Source organism: Symphalangus syndactylus, chromosome 12 (assembly GCF_028878055.3).
Source record: "Symphalangus syndactylus isolate Jambi chromosome 12, NHGRI_mSymSyn1-v2.1_pri, whole genome shotgun sequence".
Classification (NCBI taxonomy): domain Eukaryota; kingdom Metazoa; phylum Chordata; class Mammalia; order Primates; family Hylobatidae; genus Symphalangus; species Symphalangus syndactylus.
The window spans coordinates 99,787,749-99,796,222 of NC_072441.2; the positions used below are offsets into that span (position 1 = coordinate 99,787,749).

Here is an 8,474-nt window from a genome sequence, read left to right on the forward strand (position 1 = left end):
CTCGTGTAGTGTCAGGATGGGTTATAGAGAGCCAGGGTCTGAGGCAGAGGAGCTCGTCTGCCTGTCCTTGGTCAGATCACCCTCATGCTGTGCAGAGTTTGGAGCAGCACATTTGAGTGGCATGGCCAAGCTCTAGGCATTATCAGAACGATAAGGTCTTAATTACATCTTAGGGGGAATGGTCCACAGAGGCACGGATTTACATGTCGCTTCCCACATTTGGAGGTGGGAAGAGGCACTCATGGGTGGTGATTATCAAGACTTAAATATAAAAGAAGAAGGAAATTGGTTATGTGCTGAAGGCTGGAGAAAGACCAAGGGACAGAAGTGAGGCAGTTTTCGGCTTAATTTCCTACAAAGGAAATTTGTACCAACGGAGACCAGTATGTTCACCAGAACACTTGGTGGCTGCAGCCTGCTTACTCAAACCCTAGTCTGACTCCCCTCTGGAGCTTGCTGGATTGTGAGGAAAGTTGTGTATATACAGACAGCCATTGGCCTGAATCCCATCTTTTCCACTGGAGAGTTTTTCACTTTTGCTTTAATGACAAGCAAATGGTTCCTTATGGGAATTTTGCCTAACTTTAGGGGTGAGCGCTCTAGAGGAGGGGAGAGGGTTAGAAGCTTCAATGCCTACCAGACCAAGCAAGTAACAAATATGTGGAGTGAGTGAGCCAGGTATAAAAACAAAAAGGCTAGGATGAGACCTGTGGCAAACCAGAGAATAAATATCCCCTCTAAAGGCAGCGGCTGTCCCAGCTGAGCTGTCTTGCAGGAGCACTGTCTTAGCATAGCTAGGTCTTTAAGAGAAGCCAGAAATCTCGTGTGTGTGTGTGTGTGTGTGTTAAAATGTTGGCCAATCAGTATACATTTTCAAGTTATAATCTATTTTGCATAGAGACAGATTATAGGGGAGATAGCCTACAGAATTCCTGAGAATCTGGCATGCACCCAGCTTCTGAGTAGAAAACAAGGAGCAAGCTGATAGCAATGAGTTACAAAAGTCTGGAAAAGTCTTATCTATGACCTCAATTTTCTTTAATGGCTACAGCTGAGTGGGGATGGTCCCATCATCCTTGGGAGAGTGTACAATTTAGCTTCCCAGGACTATCAGAGAACTGAATGAGAATAAATCACGTGACAGTTTGCGCCTTCGCCCGCCCCCATCCTAAACAAGTTCTGTGACAATGTAAAATTGGTAAGTCTGCCTATTGCCCTTCTCTGCCTTTTTGCCCTTGTCCTCCCACCAATTTTTCAGTGTATGCCTCCAGTCTTCTGTCATGGCTGCCTGCTAACTGGGCCTCTTCTCTTAAGTCTGTCGTCTTATGGATTGGGTAGACCAGTAGTTATTCTTTTTTTTTTTTTTGAGACAGGGTCTCACTCTGTTGTCCAGACTGGAGTGAAGTGGCGTGATTTTGGCTTTTTTGGCTCACTGCCACCTCTGCCTCCCAGGCTCAAGCAGTCCTCTTGCCTCAGCCTCCTGAATAGTTGGGACTATAGGCGCACACCACCATGCCCAGCTCATTTTTGTGTTTTTGGTAGAGACAGGGTTTCACCATGTTGTCCAGGCTGCTCTCGAACTCCTGGGCTCAAGCAATCTGCCTGCCTTGGCCTCCCAAAGTGCTAGGATTACAGATACGAGCAACGGTGCCTGGCAGAACCAGCAGTTATTCTCAGCTGCACATTGGAGTCATCAGATACGGTAAGCAGAATAATGTTCTCCCAAAGATGTCCATGTCCTAATCCTTGCAACCTATGAATGTTACATTACACTACACAACAAAGGGAAATTAATGTAGCAGATGGATTTGGTGTTGCTAATGAGCTGTCTTCAAAATAGGGAGATTATTTTGAGTAATCAGATACAGACACTGGGTGGACTCCACATAATCTCAAGGGTCTTAAAATGTGGAAGAAGGAGGCAGAAGAGTTAGTGTCAGAGTGAAGCAATGTGAGGAAGACTCACCAGTCATTGCTGGCTTTGAAGACCATAGGCCACTAGCTAAGGAACGTGGGCAGCCTCCAGAAGCTGGAGAAGGTAAGAAAACTAGAGCTTCCCTAGAGCTTCCAGCAGGGAATGCAACTCTTATCAATACCTTGAGTGTAGCTCAGTGAGACCCATTTTGGACTTCTGATATGGAACTATAAGATAAGAATTTGTGTTGTTTTAAGCCCCAAAATTTGTAGTAGCTTTACAGCAGCCGTAGAAATTGAATATATCTGGGAAGCTTTAAAAAAAATGCCTAGGCCTGGCCCCACCCCCGCAGACTCTGATTTAATTCGTCTAGGGTGCAGCCTGTGCATCAGAATTTTAAAAAAGCTTTCCAGGTGATGGATGCTGTTTTGCAGCCAAAATTGAGGACCCCTGGAGTAGAGATTCTGTGGATGGATATGTTACAAGGTAAGGAGGAAGGAATTGCTAGTCACATTAATGACTGCTGGCTTAGCTCTGAAATGTAAATATCAGCAGACACTTGGTAATTGGAACATACTCCCCTCCCACCTTCACATTAGCCCACACCTTAGCTCTTTGCCCTTTGAGTGGATAGCAGTAGTGTGAGGAGTCAGCTTGTTGCATTGGACGATTTCCTCCATGGGGCACAGCAGCCTCACTCCCTGCTGTAATTGGGCCCTGAGTGTACCTCCTAAGGACTGCTTAATAAAGCTCAAAGTCTAGTAAACCATAAGTCATGCAGTTTCCCTCTTGTGGCTTGTCTTGCCATTTGGTTCCTGCAGATTTGTTAACAGCTAAATGGTCGATAATAAAAACCATTAGGTTGGATTTTTCTTTTTTATATACCCAATTGGCATTTTTTTGGAGAGGTTGTTCTGTGCCAGACACTGTGCTTGTGTTGATAAAAAGAGGAAAGACAGCTTCTGCTCACCAACTAGCTGGGGAGCACAAATTACACAGCACGTGGATGAGTTCAGCAACCACCTGTGCATAAAGTGTAAGAGCAGCATACAAGATGGTCAGATGTTTGCTAAGAGTCTTCTTAGATCCTCTCGCTAGGCAGACAAAAAAATCCAGCCTCAATAAAAACTGCCCCCTTAAAGTGACTGAAGGCTGGACTCATGGTTTTGTTTTTCTAGCCCATGTCTCACTTGGTTCCTGTGCTTCCCACTAGATGGCACTAGAAATCACATTTAAGTGCTTGGGTGGCTGTAAAAAATTCTTGGGAACCTGGCACTTCCAGGGGCTCTTTCACCTGAGCCATATTTCCTGTGTCTTTCTCTGGTCAATGAAGACAGACTTCTACTTTACCTGTTGTTCTCTTGCTTCACCTAGTACCCTATGCCCTCTGCTCTTCCACCATCACCTGTTTTCCTGCCCATGCACATGGAGACAGCACCATTTTCTCCAATGGTGGAAGCCTGTATAAGGCAGAGATCCTTTTACCCCTACATCCCTGATTTTAGAAGTAATGGCAGAAAATACAGCAATGGAATAATGCTAGTAAGACATGAAGCTAGCAGCATATAAGAAGAAAAAAAATGTAACAACATGCATCTAGGCCTGAGCTGGCATGTCTTCAAGTTTTCTGCCAAGATGTAAGTCATTTTTATCATAGTAGTAAATTGGTAGATAAATGTTAGTAGAAGTAAAATTTGATTGAAATAATGGATTTTTTTATGCAAACCTATCTGTAGTGGGTTGAATAGTGGCTCTAAAAAGACATATCCAGGTCTTAAACCCCAGAACCTATGAATGTGAGTTTATTTGGAAAAAGGGCCTTTGCAGATGTAATTAAGAATCTCAAGCTGAGATTATGTTGGATTGGAGTGGACCTTAAATCCGATGATAAGGACTTAGAATGGAAGGGGAAATGAGACAAGGGAGACAGGGGAGAAGGACATATGAAGACAGAGGCAGATTGGCGAGACATCCCCACAAGCCAAAGAACAGCAACGATTGCTAGCAGCCACCAGAAGCTAGGAAAGAGGCAAGGAATGATTCTCCCTCAGAGCCTCCAGAGGGACCCACCTCCTGACACTTTGCAGACTTCTGGCCTTTACATTCGTGAGAGAATAAATGTCAGTGGTCTTAAGCCATCAAGTTTGTGGTAATTTGTTTCAGCAGCCTTGGGGAATGAATATATAGCCTAAAAGGGCTTTGTTTGTGCCACCCCACAGAACCAGAGAACCATTAATGCTAGTCTCATTAATGACTGCTGGCTTAGCTGTGAAATGCAAACATCAGCAGTCACTTGGTAATTGGAATATATTCCCCTCCCACCTTCACACTAGCTCACACCTTAGCCCCCTTGCCCTTTGAGTGGATGGCAGTAGTGTGAGGAGTTTGGCCTCCCAAAGTGCATGGGCTCTGGGCCACATGTTACCCCAGATGTGTTTAGCCTTCACCAGACATTTTAAATAAAATCTATTGATTAGAAAATCATTTTATACAAAAATCTATAAAATTTCTGGATTCTTTTGAGATTTTAGAAGCTCCTGTGATGACAGGCCCATGTTCATACTTGGCTGGAACTGGCAAGCATCTTTGCCTTGTGGATGGGTGGTGTTTGCCACAGTCCCCACTGCTCTCATCTGTGTTTTTCCTGCATTTATGTTACATGCCTGGTCCTGCAGGCATTTGAGTTTGTAGCTCCTACATATTTAGCAGGACAGGTAGGCTGGGAGACACAGTCCCTTCTTTAGAACAAGGGGAAAAAAGTCCCTGGTTTTGTAGTCAGTAGTTCTGGGCGTTTTTTGTTATATAGCAGCACAGCTTAGAAGGTGGTTTCAAAATCCGGTTGCACAACAAAACCATCTGGGGTCCATTTCCTATATACTGATTCTGGACCATATCCCAGACCTACTGTGTCAGAATCTTGGGGGAGTGTGTGTGTGTGGGGGGTGGGGTGGGGGGGTGATGGAGTAGGACAGAGGTAGAGCCAAGGAATCTGCATTTTTAAAACTCTCAAGCAATTCTGATAATAAACAGGCCTAGAAATAGCTGCCATAGGATATTATCTTTTAGCACTGAAAAGGGAGGCAGTTTGGGTTTTCTATTTCACTGGAGATCTTTGAGGCATGTTGTTTTAAAAAAAAGTCAAGATGGCAGAAGTGGAGCAGAAAAAGCAGTGAAACAGAAGAAGCAGACCTTGTGCAAGTTCACCTCCTATGGCGTGCACCCCGACCCGCTGCTGGACTTGTCATGAGAGCAGCGAATGAAGCTGCACTGTGGCCTGTGGCAGAAGCAGCACTCGCTGCTGAAGCGCCTGCACAAGGGCAAGAAGTGGGCACTGCCTATGCAGAAGCCAGAGGTGGTGAACGTGCATCTGCAGGACATGATCATCCTGCCCGAGATGGGAGACAAGACGGTGGGTAGCATGGTGGCGTCTACAATGGCAAGGCATTCAACCAAGTGAAGGGCAAGCCCGAGAGGATTGGCCATTACCTCGATCACCTACAAGCTCGTGAAGCACTGCCCGGCCAGGCATCAGAGCCACCCAGTCTTCCTGCTTCACCACCCTCAAAGATTCTGCTCAGCCAATAAAGGCACACACGTTTCTTAAATAAATAAATAACAAAATGTCTTTTCTCATGGAAATGTGAATGATTGCAATATTTTGTGGAGCCAAGGGTTTGAATTAGCCAGGTTTGTTCTATTTAGGAAACCAAGAAACTTGGTTTCTATCTACAAACCAAGAGTGGCAAAACAAGATTGGTTCTTCAATAAAGGCATAAAACAAACACCTAATCAATATAGTGATATCTTTCATTTATCTAGGCAAGATGGTACAATACTCTGCACGGCCCCTTCAGCACATCAACAAGTCCTATAGCCCATCTTCTCTGTTTATTTTCATAAAAGCTGGAAATAATTATTTCAGAGTTGTAGATTAAATCTCAGCTGAACCAGTACTACGCCTACAAGATGGTACAGTACTCTGCAGGGCCCCTTCAGCAGGTCAACAAGTCCTACAGCCCACCTAGGTTCTGTTGAGGTTTAATCTATAACTCTGAAAAAAGCTGGAAATAATGATTTCCAGCTTTTATTCTCAAAAATAAGGCTTGGATCTCTACCAGTCTTCTGAGGATGCTAATAGACTACCCAGGAAGGAAGAAGGAAATTGTGAGGGTATTTAAAGAAGTTGTTAGGGGAAATGAAGTTGCTGCTATTTTGGTTAAGGAAGGTTACAATACATTTAATACTACAAAGCGTTGCATACAGATTCAACTCATAAGGACTTTATTAAATGATTCTTTTATTCAATAAACATTTGTTGGAGGGCCTACTATGTATCAGGCACTTTTCTATTGCACTAGGAGTACTGTAATGAATAAAAGTAATAAAAGTCCTTGTTCATAAGCCTTATACTTAATGAAGAAAAATGAAAGGATAGCTTCATTAATGTGTGGCAGGTGCTTTTCATAGGAAGTATGACTGTTTTGTAGACTATATTAATTTATTAATTTTTAAGGCTCCCAGATTAGCATGTCCTGCAGAGAAACAAGGCTGAGCCCCCATTGAATGCTATTAATTTGCAGAAGCCTATAGGTGCAATTTTCAAGTTAAATTTCAGGGGTACCGCCGACTGAATGTTTGCATACCTAGCGCTCTCCTTACCAGAAGAGCTATTTTCTCATGGCTACCACAGCATCTACTTCCCTATAGGAGAATAAATAAGCCCCAGGCCATTTGAAAAACGGACCACAGAAAAATTTCCTACAAAGGGCCCTCTGGATGGGCTAGGCCACTCAACCCATTTTCTAGTTACCACGTGGCAGATCTAGGACTTACCCCCAACCCAAGGCTGGTAATGTGACTCTTAAACATTTTGCCTCCCCTGGAATAGCACAGTTATGGTAAGGAAGGCTGGCCAATGAGTTACAAGTATAGACTGGGTTGATTCAGGTCATTCATTGATGAGAGGGCAGGGCCAGGACTAGCTACATGTCTCTAGGTTTCCAGTTCAGTGCTTGCCACTATGATAACCATCTTGTCTCTTTGAACGCAAAATTTGAGAACCCTAGCAACATGAAGATGTTAAAATGTAATCTGTTTTGCTATCCAGTCAAGATCGATGGACTGAGTATGGTTGTGCTGTCCTAGCAGAGTGCTCAGTAGACCCAATAAGTGAAGTAGTTGTGGAAAGGCATTGGTGTGAAAGCTGTGGGTGTTATCAAGACCCAGAGCTGCAGTGGTCTGGCGCCTCAGCCAGAGCAGAGAATTTCCTTTATTGAGACTTAGCTGAGACCTGCACTACACGAAGACCTGGAGGTCACCATGCAGGCACACAGGCACAGAGATGGAAGCTTTACTCTTTTCCTTCACCGGTTCTCTCTTTGATCCTTTGTTAAGCTCTAGCCACACACCAAACACTATGCTGGGGCAATGGGGGTACAAACATCAAGAACCTTGGGTTTTGATAAGCCATTAAATTGGGTTATGTTGCCAAAGTGATGGCTCTGAGGAGTGAAGGTGGAGAGAAGGAAAGCTAGGCTGACCTCACTGACTTTGCCTGGCTCTTTGGGGGCGTTGCTGATAGAGAGAGCTGCCAGCCTTAGTAAAACCGAAAGCAAAGATGACCAAACAGTTCAGCCTTTCAAAAATAGTTCCTACACTTTTCTGGTGAGAAAAAGAGTTCCCTAGTCAGGAATTATGATCCTATTAGTTCCTAGTTGTAAAATGTAGTGTTAAAAGAAAGAGAACTAACATTTATTAAGGACTTACTATGTTAGAGGTACCGTAGAAATATCAGGAAATTTTAAAAGCAGCTTTATTGAGGTGTGATTGACATATAACAAACTGCACATGTTTAAATCATACCACTTAATAAGTTTTCACATTTGTATATGCCCATGAAACCATCACCACAATCATGATAATGATTAGCCAGGCATGGTGGCACATACCTGTAGTCCCAGCTGCTTGGTAAGCTGAGGTGGGAGGATCATTTGAGCCACTGGAGTTTAGGCTGCAGTGAGCCATGATCGTGCCACTGCACTCCAGCCTGGGTGACAGAGAGACTCTGCCTCTAAAATATATATATATATGATGAATATATATATATATATGATATGTATATACATGTCCATCACTCCACAAAGTTACCTTATACTCCTTGTAATTCCTTCATCCCACTTTTCCCATCCCAAGTCTTGTCCTTAGACAACCAGTGGTTGGCTTCCTGTCACTGCAAATTTGTTTATGTTTTCTAGAATTTTACATTAATGAAATCATATAGTATATACTCTTTTTTGCTTGACTGCTTTCCCTCCCTCCCTCCCTTCCTTCCTTCCTTCCTTTTTCTTCTTTTCTTTCTTTCCTTTCTCCCTTTCCCTTCCCTTCCTTTCTCCCTTTCCCTTCCCTTCCTTTCCCTTCCTTTCTTTCTCTTTCTTTCTCTCTCTCTCTCTCCCTCCCTCCCTCTTTCTTCTCTTTCTTTCTTTTTCTTTCCTTCCTTCCTTCCTTCCTTCCTTCCTTCCTTCCTTCCTTCCTTCCTTCCATCCTTCCTTCCTTTCTTAAA

The 8,474-nt window shown here is 43.7% G+C and overlaps 1 pseudogene; it reads left to right on the top strand.

Annotated features, from left to right (window-relative positions):
• Positions 1-4,916: 4,916 nt before the first annotated feature.
• LOC134734889 (small ribosomal subunit protein uS19-like) lies at positions 4,917-5,692 on the top strand (annotated as a pseudogene).
• Positions 5,693-8,474: the final 2,782 nt, after the last annotated feature.